This window comes from Brassica napus (genome assembly GCF_020379485.1).
Source record: "Brassica napus cultivar Da-Ae chromosome C1 unlocalized genomic scaffold, Da-Ae chrC01_Random_5, whole genome shotgun sequence".
NCBI lineage: Eukaryota > Viridiplantae > Streptophyta > Magnoliopsida > Brassicales > Brassicaceae > Brassica > Brassica napus.
The window spans coordinates 11,068-28,994 of record NW_026014142.1 but is presented as its reverse complement, the minus strand read 5'-3'; the positions used below and the strand labels follow the sequence as shown (position 1 = coordinate 28,994).

At 31.1% G+C, this 17,927-nt stretch overlaps 1 pseudogene; it reads left to right on the top strand.

The window, feature by feature from the left end:
* The first annotated feature begins 1,597 nt into the window (after nucleotides 1-1,597).
* LOC125594617 lies at nucleotides 1,598-3,997 on the top strand (annotated as a pseudogene).
* Nucleotides 3,998-17,927: the final 13,930 nt, after the last annotated feature.

Sequence of the window (17,927 nt, the reverse complement as noted above, 5' to 3'; positions counted from 1 at the left end):
GTCTGATGCTTTCTAACCTTAGCAGATGCCTCCTCTCAAAGTGGTAAGTGCACATCTCTTTTTAACTTGTGGGTTGAAGAATATAACAATTACTGAAACAGAGAGCTCTGTTCTAAACTCATTAACTTAAAGGTCCAAACTATTAACTGATTGTTGTTAAAACTAGTACCACGAGCTATACCAAACTCTTAACATGTGTTTTTTCAGTTGGTATACGACAAGGATACGTTCTCGACAGATGATTTCATGGGGGAGGCAGAGATAGACATACAACCACTGGTGAGTGCAGCGAAAGCTTACGAGACATCGAGCATTAAAGAGCCGATGCAGCTGGGGAGCTGGGTGGCGAGCAAAGAAACACGTTGGTGAGCGATGGAATAATCTCACAGGAAGAAGGGAAAGTGAAACAAGACATATCACTCAGGCTTCAAAAGGTGGGGAGAGGTGTTCTTGAGATACAACTTGAATGTTTCCTCTCACTCAATGATAACACATTCATTCTCCTTTTCTCCCTCTTTTGTTTTCTTGTTTATGCTACTTTCTACTACCTCAAAACCTTGTAAAAAACCATTATATTAATTGTATGTTGATACAGTCATTAAGAATCAATTTCATGAACCATTATATTGCATGTTGGTTTTTTACCACCATTGGTCCATTACCTGATTCTTAGAAAAGGTTTTTGTCCGGTGACTAATAACATCAAATATGGATATGGAAACCAGTGTATATGTTTCTCAAAATGGATATAATATTTTTTTAATGCAGAATAATTATGCTATTATAACTATGAAAAATACTACAAACAATTCTACAAATCAAAATCATAATGGACACTGTGTTTTTTTTTTCTCAAATGGACACAATGTTTATTTTAAATTATTTTTAATCAAAACCATAATGAAATTAATCTTGTTTTGGTTTGCTCTGGCCTTTAGAGGCTCATCTTGCAAGTCGCAAATGTGTAAAGAGGAGCATAACTGATCTTATTGAGTTGAGACAAAAAGGGTTCAGACCATTCCCTAATGAAGGCCTAAGACCATCTCTAATGTATTTTGCTATTTTCACCTCTAATAGAAGAATTCTATAATAGAGGTGAGATATGCTCCAATGTATTTCTCTATAATAGCAATCTCCAATTATAGAGTAAAAAATAGAGGAATGCTATTTTTTCCTCTATAAATAGAGAAAAATATAGAGATCTCTATTATAGAGGAAAAAATAGGGGTGGATTAAAGCAATTTTACCTCTAAATGCTATTATAGAAGTGAAAATAACAATGGGTTAGAGATGCTCTAAAGGCAGTGAGTCAGTGACTGCCTCAAGTTCTATGCACAAAGCCTTAAGGGGTTTAGTCTCACTTCATGAAGTAAACAATATAAAACCTGGAATTCGATTATAATAATTCAAGAACTAAATTAATAAAAAAAAATAATTATACACAATAAGTTAGCCTGAATAATAACTTCAAAATTTCTTATTACAAGTTTACAAGATAGATTTATACACACACACATATATGATGTTGAAAGTAATTACCGCGTGTTTTAGCCCAGTGGGTTTTAGCTTTGCTTATAAACTTATAATAATATATCTAATAACACGACGTCGTATAGTATAATTATTATATATACTCACTACTCAGATAATAATCGGACTCGTCGACGAGATCTATCGTCAGGATCTCAGATTTGTCACACTCTCGGTGATCATCCGGCGACAATGAGCTCTCCGGTACGTAAATATCTATAATCAGATCAACGAGATTCGATCGATTGGCTTTCATCTGATCTACGAATCTAACTCTTTTGTTTTCACATTGTTCGATTCAGGGAATAACGAGTATGTTCACAAATTTCACTAAGCTCTGCAAAGGACTTGCTCTTGTGCTTGTGGTGGGACACCTCCTAGTTCAGTTCGTTCCCGCCACCGTCCCTTACCTCGCTCTCATTCCGGCGAGGTACTCCTTTTCACTGAATCGATCATCTGATTGATTTTGCGTGATTTTGGAGGAAATTAGGGTTCCTATTATGTTTAAATCAGTTAGAGATTATATTGCTTAGGTTTCCCAATTTGATGTATGTAATCAGAATTACTTTTGGGCAGTTACTGAGTTTGTTAGACCATGATTAACCACAGTCTTTTAAGTGGAGGTGCTAAGAGACGGTTCTTAGTTTTTCTTAGTTTTAAATAAGAGATATAAGAGCGTCTCTTCGACTAAAAGTGTTAAAAAAAAAATCAAATCATAAGTTAATAACCCCGGCTAAGAGACCGGGGTTAATCATGCCCTTACACTCTTCTTCATTTGTAGGACTATTCCTTTTGGCTGGAACCTGATTACTAGCGGCTACTTTGAACTCTCTGTACATGGGGTATGTGTTTCTATTTCAATCCACATTTTTGAATCTGTAATGTTTTGCATACATGAGTTGACTGTTTGTGCAATGTTGCAGGTTGTCATCAGCACGGTTTCTCTCCTCTTTATGGGGAAGTTTCTGGAGCCTGTCTGGGGTTCCAAGGAGTTTCTTAAGTTCATCTTTGTGGTGAACTTCCTTACGTATCTCTGTGTTTTCGTCACAGCCATTGCTTTGTACTACATTACAAGGCTCGAAATCTACCTGTGAGTACTCTCTAACACCCTTTACATGTTAAGTTTATGCTTATTTGTTTCAATCCTCTCGCTTGAATATAAATGGATGTCTACCTTGTCTGTAGTTATGTAACCTGTTGTCTGTTATCTCTTGTGTAGATATTGCCCTTTGCAGGTTTTCATGGTGTCTTGGCAGGCCTTCTTGTCGGGATTAAGCAGATAATACCTGACCAGGAGGTGTTGCTCGTAAAGATCAAAGCAAAGGTAATATTCCCTTTTTTGCTTTAACTGCGGCTAGTCGAACAAGTGCTCACATCCTATTCTTGCTTGTGGTTTATGTGGTGCAGTGGTTGCCCTCTATTACGCTAGTTTTGTCAATAGCCTCAAGCTTCTTCACACTAAATTCAGCAGCGTACCTTCCCACTTTGATATTCGGTACATATATGGGCTGGTTATACCTCAGATACTTTCAGAGGAGAACAGAGACAAAGCTCAGAGGTGATCCGAGTGATGACTTTGCCTTCTCTACTTTCTTTCCTGAACTTCTCAGGTGAACGAATATTCCTCTTCTTTTTGCAACTATACTTTCGAGTTGTTTGTAAATTTTTGTGTTTCCTGATAAAATGCAGACCGATAATTGACCCTATAGCCTCAATCTTTCACCGGATGCTTTGTGGACGATCAAATGCCACCAGCGAGGACCATGGTTATACTACCAGCGGTGCTCCATTACCCGGTTCTGACTCTGCTGAAGCATCTAGGAGGAGGTAACATTCGTTTGTTTTACGTTTTTATCTCTTTCCTGCTCTACTGCAATGGTAGTTTGGATGCAAATCCCCAGCTTCTCTTTTGGCTAGACCTTGTTGAAACATGATCTTAGATTTTGGTTGATGCAAATCAAGGTAATGAATGATCTAAGAATAGATAGGACTGCCTTGTCATCACTTGTATCAACATGTAAAGACTTTGCCTATTTATACCGAACCGACCAAAACCTGAGAAAACTGTTTCTGATTCTCAAAAAAGAAACTCCACCTTCTTTTGACGTTTCAAAAAATCTTGTGGTTGCAGAGAAAGAGGAGCAAGGGCTCTAGAGGAGAGACTTGCAACTGAAAGGTTGGTTCCTCCAAGGAACAAAGAAGAGTTACAGAGTGATGCTTTGGATAGCGTTTAAGTGGAGACTGCAACTAGTGTATTGAAGAAGCGTGTGAGGGTTCTTACTTGTTTCAGGTGGACAGTGTTTATTTTTTGTTAATTAAATTGGCTTTATACAGAATCAACAAGCTAGTCCGTAAATTCCTAATGACAGCTCGGAAAGTTAGTGCATTTCCTTGGACAAACCAACCCGTTAGAAACGAACAAGTTTCCTTGGACGAGAGAATATAAAAGTTATTCATGTTTCACATTTTCCAAACTTGTTATTTTTGTTTCATATTCACAGTCGATCACACAAACAAGAACTCCATTCTGATTCTTTGGTTACAACCGTTAGGGGATATGATTAGAATTCTTAAGGTAGGTTTGACTGAGTGGTTAGAAGTAGCTTTGTACTCTTGTTTTTGTGGTTTAATTAGATTGTCTAAGAGGCGGTTCATCCTGAGTCGTGGGATGAATTTGTTCTTGCATTCGTTGAAAATACAATGTCGTTTATGATTGGGTAGGTAAGATCTTTCTTCTAAGTGTTTCTAAATTATACTAGATTTCAACATTATACAGAGGGTTTATCTTTATAAGGTTGAAATTTACGAATTGGTAAATGAAAGTTGATGTTTGAGAAAAAAGACAAACCTGTTAAGTTTCTTTACCCTCAAAGCGTCGACTTTCCTTTAGGAGAATACTCAACAACACAAGAACAGAGGACTGAGAACAGAGGATAATGAAGTTGTGAGAGAAGTAGAGGAGATAAAGAGAGTAAAAGAGGGAGCACACACAAGACTTTAACCAGTTCACTCCCGTTAATGAGGGTAGCTACGTCTGGCCGAGTCTTTAACTCGGAATCCACTAGATTCAGATAGTGTTTACAATAGAAGCTACAAGTGACCCGCCTAATGCCCTTCACCAGCACTTAAGACTCACTCTGTCAATTCCTAAGTCTAGAGAAAACTCAACACAAAGCTTAGACCTTACAAGTTTTCTCTCTTCTCACTATCTCTGTATTATGTTTCTCTCTCACATTCTCTCAATACAACAAGACCTTCTATTTATATAAAAAGTCTTGAACCTTGAGGCTTGACCTAACGCAAACGCTTCTTTCAAACTTGAACGCTTGCTTGCATCATCAAGTCACGCTTGCCACAACATTCCAAATGTGCTTTTGAACTCTTGGAGACACAAAGGACAACAGTACGATCATGAAGAGGCGGTGTAGTCGTTTCCCAAGAAGTGGTCCCAAAGCATGTCTAACTTGAGTTTGATTTACACCCACCCATAGTTAGAGCTGAAGTTAACGTTGAGCACTTTTGATCTTTGTTTAGTAACTTGGTCATCACAGTTTTCATCTTCACAAATCTCCACCTGAAATCTTGATGACAAAACTATACTTCCACACACACATTGAGAGAGAGAGAAACAACACCTTTGAATCTAGTTACAGGATTCCAAGACTCGGATCCCCTGAGTTTTACTACTCAGGTCTGACATGTAGCAAGTTCAAGGCTATCTGAAACTTGCTAACTGCCAGAGTCTTTGTGAAAATATCCTCCGGGTTCTTCTCTGTTGAAATCTTCACAACATCAATGTCACCACTTGCAATGATCTCCCGTAGTGACACTTGACATCAATGTGCTTTGTCCGTTTATGGTGCACATTTTTCTTGGAGAGTGCTATTGCACTTTGAGAATCACAGAAAATCTCCACACTTCTGATCATAGCCAAACTCCTTGATAAACATTTACGCCATACGGCTTCCTTCACAGCTTCAGTCAATGACATATACTCAGATTCTGTTGTGGACAGGCGCCACAACTTGCTGCAATCCTGACTTCCAGCTTATGGTATTTCCTCCAAGAGTGAACACCAAACCAGTTATTGATCTTTTTCTATCAGGATCCGCAGCAAAATCAGCATCACAGTAACCAGTGATCTTGACTCAGAACTTTTCTTGAACAAAAGCTTTGTGGTCAGAGTGCCTTTGATGTATCTCATGACCCACTGAACTCCATTCCAGTGCTCTTTGATAGGATTCTCATATAGCGACTGATAATACCCACGGATAAGCTAGATCAGGATGAGTTCCTATCATGACATACATGACTGCCCCAGCATTTGAGTTTCATGAACATATTTAAAATTTCAAATCATATTATACATTTGTAATTAATGTGTGCTAAACTCATTTTCATGGTAAATGAACATCGTTCAACTGTTTTTATAAATTAATTTAGTAAAACTCCATAACTCCTAAAATTAGAAACTAACCATTTTAAAATCGCTATTCTCTTGAAAATAGAGACAACAAAGGCTCCATACCTCTTTGAACTTCATCAGATGTTAGTGCAGAATGCAACTATGCATTAAAAAATATTGTCATATTTTTTGAAATTTTCTCAAATCCATGTGTTAACCTCTACGAAAATATTGAGTTTTTGGTAAATTTTTATATACTTAAGCCTATAATCTTTAGTCTTGTTTTATAATTTCTAACCACATTCTACATTTGTAGTAATGTATTTAAGATCTTTTTCATGGTATATGAGAATCGTTAATTTTTTATCAATTAATTTAGTAAAACTTCATAATTTTCCTAAATCGATGGAATAATCACTATAAGATCACTATTTTTTTTGAAAACGGAACAACAAGGCTCCAAACCTCTTTGACATGATCATATATTAGTGCATGATGCAACAATGCATTAAACAATATTTCGTATTTTTTGAATTTTTCAAAATCTATGTGTTAGCCCCCTACGAAAATATTGAGTTTTTGGTAAATATTTTATATACTGAATCCTATAATATTTACTTTGCTATTTTAAAATTTCTAACCTATTATACATTTGTATTAATGTGGCTAAACTCTTTTCATGGTAATGAACATTCAAATGTTTTTTATAATAATTTAGTAAAACTTCATAACTCCCAAAATTAGTGGACTAACCATTTTAAAATCGCGATTCTCTAGAAAATAAAAACAACAAAGGTCCAACCTCTTTGAACTTCATCATATGTTAGTGAACGATGCAACTATGCATTAAAACAGTATTTTCATATTTTTTCAATTTTCTCAAATTTTATGTGTTAACCTCTACGAAAATATTGAGTTTTTGGTAAATGTTCTATATATGAAGCCTATGATCTTTAGTGTTGTTAAAATTCTAACCACATTATACATTTGTATTAATTTATTTTAAACTCTTTTTCATGGTACATGGTAATCGTTTAATTTTTTGTCAATAAATTTAGTAAAACTTCATAATATCCCTAAATTGTTTGAATAACACTATAAAATCACTATTTCTAGAAAAACGGAGACAACAAAGGCTCCAAACCTCTTTGACCTTCATCATATTTAGTGTAGGATGCAACTATGCATTAAAACATATTTTCATATTTTTTAAATTTTTTAAAATCTATGTGTTAACCCCTTAGAAAATATTGATTTTTTGGTAAATACTTATATACTGAAGCCTATGATCTTTAGTGTTGTTTTAAAATTTCTAACCATATTCTACATTTGTATTAATGTATATTAAACTCTTTTTCATGACGACTGAACATCGTTAATGGTTTTATTAATTATTTAATAAAACTTCATAATACTCGCAAATTGGTGACTAACCACTATAAATCGCTATTCTCTAGAAAAATAGAGACACAAAGGTTCCAAACCTCTTTGACCTTCATCATATGTTAGTGAAGGATGCAACTATGCATTAAAATATTTTCATATTTTTTAAAATTTTCTCAAAATCTATGTGTCCTCTACGAAAATATTGAATTTTTGGTAAATGCTTTTATATACTGAAGCCTTGATCTTTAGTGTTGTTTTTAAATTTCTAACCACATTCTACATTTGTATAATGTATATTAAACTCTTTTCATGGTACATGAGCATCGTTTAATTTTTTTTTCAATTAATTTAGTAAAACTTCATAATACTCTTAAATTATGGAATAACCACTATAAAATCGCTATTTTCTAGAAAAACGGAGACAACAAAGGTTCCAAACCTCTTTGACCTCATCATATGTTAGTGAAGGATGCAACTATGCATTAAAACAATATTTCATATTTTTGATTTTTCAAAAAATCTATGTGTGTTAACCCTACGAAAATTTGAATTTTTGGTAAATGCTTATATACTGAAGCCTATGATCTTTAGTGTTGTTTTAAAATTTTCTAACCACATTCTACATTTGTATTAATGTATATTAAACTCTTTTTCATGGTCAATGACGTTGTTTCAATTTTTTGTCAATTAATTTAGTAAATCTTCATAATACTCCCAAAATTGGTGGACTAACCACTTAAAATCGCTATTCTCTAGAAAAACGGAGACAACAAAGGTTCCAAACCTCTTTGAACTTCATCATATGTTAGTGAAAGATGCAACTATGCATTAAAACAATATTTTCATATTTTTTGAATTTTTCTCAAAATCTATGTGTTAACCCCTCTACGAAAATATTGAATTTTTGGTAAATGTTTTATATACTGAAGCCTATGATCTTTAGTGTTTTTTAAAATTTCTAACACATTCTCTTTTGTATTAATGTATATTAAACTCTATTCATGGTACATGGGCATCTTTTAATTTTTTTTCAATTAATTTAGTAAAACTTCATAATACTCCTTAAATTGGTGGACTAACCACTATAAAATCGCTATTTTCTAGAAAAACGGAGACAACAAAGGTTCCAAACCTCTTTGACCTCATCATATGTTAGTGAATTGCAACTATGCATTAAAACATTTTCATATTTTTGAATTTTTTCAAAATCTATGGTGTTAACCCCTACTTCGAAAATATTGAATTTTGGTAAATGCTCTATATACTGAAGCCTATGATCTTTAGTTTTTTTTTAAATTTCTAAACATATAATAAATTTATTAATGTATATTAAACTCTTTTCATGACATGGGCATCGTTTAATTTTTTGTCAATTAATTTAGTAAAACTTCATAATACTCCCAAATTGTGACTAACCACTATAAAATCGATATTCTCTAGAAAAACGGAGACAACAAAGGTTCCAAACCTCTTTGACCTTCATCATATGTTAGTGAAGGATGCAACTATGCATTAAAACATATTTTCATATTTTTGAAATTTTCTCAAAATCTATGTGTTAACCCCTACGAAAATATTGTGTTTTTCGGTAAATGCTCTATATACTAAGCATTTATCTTTAGTGTTGTTTTAAATTTCTAAACACATTCTACATTTGTATTAATGTATATTAAACTCTATTTCATGGTACATGGGATCTTTTAATTTTTTGTCAATTAATTTAGTAAAACTTCATAAACTCCCTAAATTGGTTGACTAACCACTATAAAATCGCTATTCTCTAGAAAAAAAGGAGACAACAAAGGTTCCAAACCTCTTTGACCTTCATCATATGTTAGTAAAGGAAGCAACTATGCATTAAATAATAATTTTCATTTTTTGAATTTTTTCTCAAATCTATGGGTTACCCCTACGAAAATATTGAATTTTTCGGTAAATGCTCTATATACTGAAGCATATGATCTTTAGTGTTGTTTAAAATTTCTAAACACATTCTGCATTTGTATTAATGTATATTAAACTCTATTTCATGGTACATGGGCTTCAATTAATTTAGTAAAACTTCATAATACTCCTTAATTGGTTGACTAACCACTATAAAATCTTATTCTCTAAAAAACGGAGACAACAAAGGTTCCAAACCTCTTTGACCTTCATCATATGTTAGTGAAGGATGCAACTATGCATTAAATAGAATTTTCATTTTTTTAATTTTTTTTCAAAATCTATAGGTCCCCTACGAAAATATTGAATTTTTCGGTAAATGCTCTATATACTGAAGCCTATGATCTTTAGTGTTGTTTTAAAATTTCTAAACACATTCTGCATTTTTATTAATGTATATTAAACTCTATTTCATGGTACATGTGCGTCGTTTAAATTTTTTGTCAATTAATTTAGTAAAACTTCATAATACCTCAAATTGGTTGACTAACCACTATAAAATCGCTATTCTCTAGAAAAACGAAGACAACAAAGGTTCCAAACCTCTTTGACCTTCATCATATGTAGTGAAGGATGCAACTATGCATTAAAATAGAATTTTCATTTTTTTTTTTTTTTTCAAAATCTATGGGTTAACCCCTACGAAATATTGAATTTTTCGGTAAATGCTCTATATACTGAAGCATATGATCTTTAGTGTTGTTTTAAAATTTCTAAACACATTCTACATTTTTATTAGGTATATTAAACTCTATTTCATGGTACATGTTCGTTTAAATTTTTTGTCAATTAATTTAGTAAAACTTCATAATACTCCCTAAATTGGTTGACTAACCACTATAAAATCGCTATTCTCTAGAAAACGGAGACAACAAAGGTTCCAAACCTCTTTGACCTTCATCATATGTTAGTGAAGGATGCAACTATGCATTAAAATAGAATTTTCATTTTTTTAATTTTTCTCAAAATCTATGGTTTAACCCCTACGAAATATTGAATTTTTCGGTAAATGCTCTATATACTGAAGCATATGATCTTTAGTGTTGTTTTAAAATTTCTAAACACATTCTGCATTTGTATTAATGTATATTAAACTCTATTTCATGGTACATGGGCGTCTTTTAAATTTTTTGTCAATTAATTTAGTAAATCTTCATAATACTCCCTAAATTGGTTGACTAACCACTATAAAATCGCTATTCTCTAGAAAAACGGAGACAACAAAGGTTCCAAACCTCTTTGACCTTCATCATATGTTAGTGAAGGATGCAACTATGCATTAAAATAGAATTTTCATTTTTTTTAATTTTTTATCAAAATCTATGAGTGTTAACCCCTACGAAAATATTAAATTTTTCGGTAAATGCTCTATATACTGAAGCATATGATCTTTAGTGTTGTTTTAAAATTACTAAACACATTCTGCATTTGTATTAATGTATATTAAACTCTATTTCATGGTACATGGGCGTCGTTTAATTTTTTTGTCAATTAATTTATAAACTTCATAATACTCCCTAAATTGGTTGACTAACCACTATAAAATCGCTATTCTCTAGAAAAACGGAGACAACAAAGGTTCCAAACCTCTTTGACCTTCATCATATGTTAGTAAAGGATGCAACTATGCATTAAAATAGAATTTTCATTTTTTAAATTTTTTTCAAAATCTATGGGTTAACCCCTACGAAATATTGAATTTTCGGTAAATGCTCTATATACTGAAGCCTATATGATCTTTAGTGTTGTTTTAAAATTTCTAAACACATTCTACATTTGTATTAATGTATATTAAACTCTATTTCATGTACATGGGCGTCGTTTAAATTTTTTGTCAATTATTTAGTAAAACTTCATAATACTCCCTAAATTGGTGACTAACCACTATAAAATCGCTATTCTCTAGAAAAGGAGACAACAAAGGTTCCAAACCTCTTTGACCTTCATCATATGTTAGTGAAGGATGCAACTATGCATTAAATAGAATTTTCATTTTTAATTTTTTTCTCAAAATCTATGGGTTAACCCTACGAAAATATTGAATTTTCGGTAAATGCTCTATATACTGAAGCCTATGATCTTTAGTGTTGTTTTAAAAGTTCTAAACACATTCTACATTTGTATTAATGTATATTAAACTCTATTTCATGGTACATGGGCGTCGTTTAATTTTTTGTCAATTAATTTAGTAAAACTTCATAATACTCCCTAAATTGGTTGACTAACCACTATAAAATCGCTATTCTCTAGAAAAACGGAGACAACAAAGGTTCCAAACCTCTTTGACCTTCATCATATGTTAGTGAAGGATGCAACTATGCATTAAAATAGAATTTTCATTTTTAATTTTTTTTCTCAAAATCTATGTTAACCCCTACGAAAATATTGAATTTTTCGGTAAATGCTATATACTGAAGCTATGATCTTTAGTGTTGTTTTAAAATTTCTAAACACATTCTACATTTTTATTAATGTATATTAAACTCATTTCATGGTACATGGCGTCGTTTAAATTTTTTGTCAATTAATTTAGTAAAACTTCATAATACTCCCTAAATTGTTGACTAACCACTATAAAAATCGCTATTCTCTAGAAAAACGGAGACAACAAAGGTTCAAACCTCTTTGACCTTCATCATATGTTAGTGAAGGATGCAACTATGCATTAAAATAGAATTTTCATTTTTTTAATTTTTTCTCAAAATCTATGGGTTAACCCCTACGAAAATATTGATTTTTCGGTAAATGCTCTATATACTGAAGCCTATGATCTTTAGTGTTGTTTTAAAATTTCTAAACACATTCTAATTTGTATTAATGTATATTAAACTCTATTTCATGGTACATGGGCGTCGTTTAAATTTTTTCAATTAATTTAGTAAAACTCATAATACTCCCTAAATTGGTTGACTAACCACTATAAAATCGCTATTCTCTAGAAAACGGAGACAACAAAGGTTCCAAACCTCTTTGACCTTCATCATATGTTAGTGAAGGATGCAACTATGCATTAAATAATTTTCATTTTTTAAAATTTCTCAAAATCTATGGTTAACCCCTACGAAAATATTGAATTTTCGGTAAATGCTCTATATACTGAAGCATATGATCTTTAGTGTTGTTTTAAAATTACTAAACACATTCTGCATTTGTATTAATGTATATTAAACTCTATTTCATGGTACATGGGCATCGTTTAAATTTTTTGTCAATTAATTTAGTAAAACTTCATAATACTCCCTAAATTGGTTGACTAACCACTATAAAATCGCTATTTCTCTAGAAAAACGGAGACAACAAAGGTTCCAACCTCTTTGACCTTCATCATATGTTAGTGAAGGATGCAACTATGCATTAAAATAGAATTTTCATTTTTTAATTTTTTTCTCAAAATCTATGGTTAACCCCTACGAAAATATTGAATTTTTCGGTAAATGCTCTATATATACTGAAGCATATGATCTTTAGTGTTGTTTTAAATTTCTAAACACATTCTACATTTGTATTAATGTATATTAAACTCTATTTCATGGTACATGGGCGTCGTTTAATTTTTTGTCAATTAATTTAGTAAAACTTCATAATACTCCCTAAATTGGTTGACTAACCACTATAAAATCGCTATTCTCTAGAAAAACGGAGACAACAAGGTTCCAAACCTCTTTGACCTATTCATCATATGTTAGTGAAGGATGCAACTATGCATTAAATAGAATTTTCATTTTTTAAATTTTTTTCAAAATCTATGGGTTAACCCCTACGAAAATATTGAATTTTTCGGTAAATGCTCTATATACTGAAGCATATGATCTTTAGTGTTGTTTTAAAATTCTAAACACATTCTACATTTGTATTAATGTATATTAAACTCTTTTCATGGTACATGGGCGTCGTTTAAATTTTTGTCAATTAATTTAGTAAAACTTCATAATACTCCCTAAATTGGTTGACTAACCACTATAAAATCGCTATTCTCTAGAAAAACGGAGACAACAAAGGTTCCAAACCTCTTTGACCTTCATCATATGTTAGTGAAGGATGCAACTATGCATTAAATAGAATTTTCATTTTTTTAAATTTTTTTCAAAATCTAGGTTAACCCCTACGAAAATATTGAATTTTTCGGTAAATGCTCTATATACTGAAGCCTATGATCTTTAGTGTTGTTTTAAAATTTCTAAACACATTCTCATTTGTATTAATGTATATTAAACTCTATTTCATGGTACATGGCGTCGTTTAAATTTTTGTCAATTAATTTAGTAAAACTTCATAATACTCCCTAAATTGGTTGACTAACCACTATAAAATCGCTATTCTCTAGAAAAACGGAGACAACAAAGGTTCCAAACCTCTTTGACCTTCATCATATGTTAGTGAAGGATGCAACTATGCATTAAATAGTATTTTTTATTTTTTAATTTTTTCTCAAAATCTATGGGTTAACCCCTACGAAAATATTGAATTTTTCGGTAAATGCTCTATATACTGAAGCATATGATCTTTAGTGTTTGTTTTAAAATTTCTAAACACATTTTACATTGTATTAATGTATATTAAACTCTATTTCATGGTACATGGGCGTCGTTTAATTTTTTGTCAATTAATTTAGTAAAACTTCATAATACTCCCTAAATTGGTTGACTAACCACTATAAAATCGCTATTCTCTAGAAAAACGGAGACAACAAAGGTTCCAAACCTCTTTGACCTTCATCATATGTTCGTGAAGGATGCAACTATGCATTAAAATAGAATTTTCAATTTTTTAAATTTTTCTCAAAATCTATGGGTTACCCCTACGAAATATTGAATTTTTCGGTAAATGCTCTATATACTGAAGCATATGATCTTTAGTGTTGTTTTAAAATTTCTAAACACATTTACATTTTTATTAATGTATATTAAACTCTATTTCATGGTACATGGGCGTCGTTTAATTTTTTGTCAATTAATTTAGTAAAACTTCATAATACTCCCTAAATTGTTGACTAACCACTATAAAATCGCTATTCTCTAGAAAAACGGAGACAACAAAGGTTCCAAACCTCTTTGACCTTCATCATATGTTAGTGAAGGATGCAACTATGCATTAAAATAGAATTTTCAATTTTTAAATTTTCTCAAAATCTATGGTTAACCCTACGAAAATATTGAATTTTTCGGTAAATGCTCTATATACTGAAGCCTATGATCTTTAGTGTTGTTTTAAAATTTCTAAACACATTTTAGTTTGTATTAATGTATATTAAACTCTATTTCATGGTACATGGGCGTCGTTTAATTTTTTGTCAATTAATTTAGTAAAACTTCATAATACTCCCTAAATTGGTTGACTAACCTATAAAATCGCTATTCTCTAGAAAAACGGAGACAACAAAGGTTCCAAACCTCTTTGACCTTCATCATATGTTAGTGAAGGATGCAACTATGCATTAAAATAGAATTTTCATTTTTTTAAATTTTTTTCTCAAAATCTATGGTTAACCCCTACGAAATATTGATTTTTCGGTAAATGCTCTATATACTGAAGCATATGATCTTTAGTGTTGTTTTAAAATTTCTAAACACATTCTACTGCATTTTTATTAATGTATATTAAACTCTATTCATGGTACATGGGCTCGTTTTAAATTTTTTGTCAATTAATTTAGTAAAACTTCATAATACTCCCTAAATTGGTTGACTAACCACTATAAAATCGCTATTCTCTAGAAAAACGGAGACAACAAAGGTTCCAAACCTCTTTGACCTTCATCATATGTTAGTGAAGGATGCAACTATGCATTAAATAGAATTTTCATTTTTTTTAATTTTTTCTCAAAATCTATGGGTTACCCCTACGAAAATATTGAATTTTTCGGTAAATGCTCTATATACTGAAGCATATGATCTTTAGTGTTGTTTTAAAATTTCTAAACACATTCTACATTTGTATTAATGTATATTAAACTCTATTTCATGGTACATGGGCGTCGTTTAATTTTTGTCAATTAATTTAGTAAAACTTCATAATACTCCCTAAATTGGTTGACTAACCACTATAAAATCGCTATTCTCTAGAAAACGGAGACAACAAAGGTTCCAAACCTCTTTGACCTTCATCATATGTTAGTGAAGGATGCAACTATGCATTAAATATAATTTTTATTTTTTAAAATTTTCTCAAAATCTATGGGTTACCCCTACGAAAATATTGAAGTTTCGGTAAATGCTCTATATACTGAAGCATATGATCTTTAGTGTTGTTTTAAAATTTCTAAACACATTCTACATTTGTATTAATGTATATTAAACTCTATTTCATGGTACATGGGCATCTTTTAAATTTTTGTCAATTAATTTAGTAAAACTTCATAATACTCCCTAAATTGGTTGACTAACCACTATAAAATCGCTATTCTCTAGAAAAACGGAGACAACAAAGGTTCCAAACCTCTTTGACCTTCATCATATGTTAGTGAAGGATGCAACTATGCATTAAAATAGAATTTTCATTTTTTTAATTTTTTCTCAAAATCTATGGTTAACCCCTACGAAAATATTGAATTTTTCGGTAAATGCTCTATATACTGAAGCCTATGATCTTTAGTGTTGTTTTAAAATTTCTAAACACATTCTTCTATTGTATTAATGTATATTAAACTCTATTTCATGGTACATGGGCGTCGTTTAATTTTTTGTCAATTAATTTAGTAAAACTTCATAATACTCCCTAATTGGTTGACTAACCACTATAAAATCGCTATTCTCTAGAAAAACGGAGACAACAAAGGTTCCAAACCTCTTTGACCTTCATCATATGTTCGTGAAGGATGCAACTATGCAATAGAATTTTCAATTTTTTAAATTTTTCTCAAAATCTATGGGTTAACCCTACGAAAATATTGAATTTTCAGGTAAATTCTTTATATACTGAAGCATATGATCTTTAGTGTTGTTTTAAAATTTCTAAACATATTCTGCATTTGTATTAATGTATATTAAACTCTATTTCATGGTACATGGCGTCGTTTAATTTTTTGTCAATTAATTTAGTAAAACTTCATAATACTCCCTAAATTGGTTGACTAACCACTATAAAATCGCTATTCTCTAGAAAAACGGAGACAACAAAGGTTCCAAACCTCTTTGACCTTCATCATATGTTAGTGAAGGATGCAACTATGCATTAAAAGAATTTTCATTTTTTAAAATTTTTTTCAAAATCTATGGGTTAACCCTACGAAAAATAAATTTTTTTGTAAATGCTCTATATACTGAAGCTATGATCTTTAGTGTTGTTTTAAAATTTCTAAACACATTCTACATTTGTATTAATGTATATAAACTCTATTTCATGGTACATGGCGTCTTTTAAATTTTTTGTCAATTAATTTAGTAAAACTTCATAATACTCCCTAAATTGGTTGACTAACCACTATAAAATCGCTATTCTCTAGAAAACGGAGACAACAAAGGTTCCAAACCTCTTTGACCTTCATCATATGTTAGTGAAGGATGCAACTATGCATTAAAATAGATTTTTCATTTTTTTAAATTTTTTTCAAAATCTATGGTTAACCCCTACGAAAATATTGAATTTTTCGGTAAATGCTCTATATACTGAAGCATATGATCTTTAGTGTTGTTTAAAATTTCTAAACACATTTTACATTTGTATTAATGTATATTAAACTACTCTATTCATGGTACATGGGCGTCTTTTAAATTTTTGTCAATTAATTTAGTAAAACTTCATAATACTCCCTAAATTGGTTGACTAACCACTATAAAATCGCTATTCTCTAGAAAAACGGAGACAACAAAGTTTCAAACCTCTTTGACCTTCATCATATGTTAGTGAAGGATGCAACTATGCATTAAAAGAATTTTCATTTTTTAATTTTTTCTCAAAATCTATGGGTTAACCCCTACGAAAATATTGAATTTTTCGGTAAATGCTTTATATACTGAAGCATATGATCTTTAGTGTTGTTTTAAAATTTCTAAACACATTCTACATTTGTATTAATGTATATTAAACTCTATTTCATGGTACATGGGCGTCGTTTAAATTTTTTGTCAATTAATTTAGTAAAACTTCATAATACTCCCTAAATTGGTTGACTAACCACTATAAAATCGCTATTCTCTAGAAAAACGGAGACAACAAAGGTTCCAAACCTCTTTGACCTTCATCATATGTTAGTGAAGGATGCAACTATGCATTAAAATAGAATTTTTAATTTTTTAAATTTTTCTCAAAATCTATGGGTTAACCCTACGAAAATTGAATTTTTCGGTAAATGCTCTATATACTGAAGCATATGATCTTTAGTGTTGTTTTAAAATTTCTAAACACATTTTACATTTGTATTAATGTATATTAAACTCTATTTCATGGTACATGGGCGTCGTTTAATTTTTTTGTCAATTAATTTAGTAAAACTTCATAATACTCTCCTAAATTGGTTGACTAACCACTATAAAATCGCTATTCTCTAGAAAAACGGAGACAACAAAGGTTCCAAACCTCTTTGACCTTCATCATATGTTAGTGAAGGATGCAACTATGCATTAAAATAAAATTTTTTAATTTTTAAATTTTTCTCAAAATCTATGGGTTAACCCTACGAAAATATTGATTTTTCGGTAAATGCTCTATATACTGAAGCCTATGA